We start from the raw sequence: 927 nt of genomic DNA, 5'->3' as shown, positions 1-927 counted from the left end.
TTTTTTTTTTTTTTTAATTTTGTAAACTATTTTGTTGGTAGACTATCAGTTTAGGCACGGTACTGAATTAATTCAGGAATATTTCTGCTATTTTTTTTTAATGCACTAAGGCAGTAATTTAAGAGTGGCTTATTGGGCCTGGGATTTAGCTCAGTGGTTCTGGTGCCTACTTTGCAAGCTCAGGGACCCGAGTTTGATCCCCGGTACCAAAAAAGCAAAGAGTGGCTTCTTGAACTGTTTTTTATAACTCGACTTCACTTTTTCTAGCATATATGACCTTAAATCAGTTAATATAATAAAACGTCTGGATATACTATAGATACACAGTGAATACTATAGATGCAAACTTGTTAATTTGATTAGCTTGTTCATAGATAAGGTTAGAATTATGAAGTCAACTCATTAGGACCTTGAAAATGATGAATTACCTTATTTTCTACCATGGGATGTATTAACATAAAGCCCTTGATAAGATTATCCTCTATTTTTAAAACAAAATTATAATAGCAGGAACAACTGGGAATAAACACAAATGACTCAGAGTGTATACAACCAATTCAGGGTCAATACAGGTATCCTAGAACATTTATCCTACCTGTGAACATTCAGGGTTCCTTGGAAATCAATAAGTATGTGAGCATAAGACACAAAGTATGGAAAGGGGAGTGATATGAGCTGGATAATTATTTACATTCATCACTGTCCTCACCTTTTCTGGAACCTTACCATTCCATTTTTACTTGAAACCAGAGACATGGCATCTTAGTTTCCTAGGAGTCCTAACGAAGTACCACAAGGTGACCTGAAACAACAAATTCACTCAGTTCTGGAGTCCAGAAATCTTAAGCTCAGTTTCTCAGAATGGTTCCTTCTGAAGGTTCTGAACAAACTTACACGCCTCTCTTCCAGCTTCTAATACCAACAATC

This window comes from Fukomys damarensis, unplaced genomic scaffold (assembly GCF_012274545.1).
Source record: "Fukomys damarensis isolate Sample0158 unplaced genomic scaffold, DMR_v1.0_HiC HiC_scaffold_15, whole genome shotgun sequence".
Lineage (NCBI taxonomy): Eukaryota > Metazoa > Chordata > Mammalia > Rodentia > Bathyergidae > Fukomys > Fukomys damarensis.
This window is presented reverse-complemented; position numbering follows the sequence as displayed.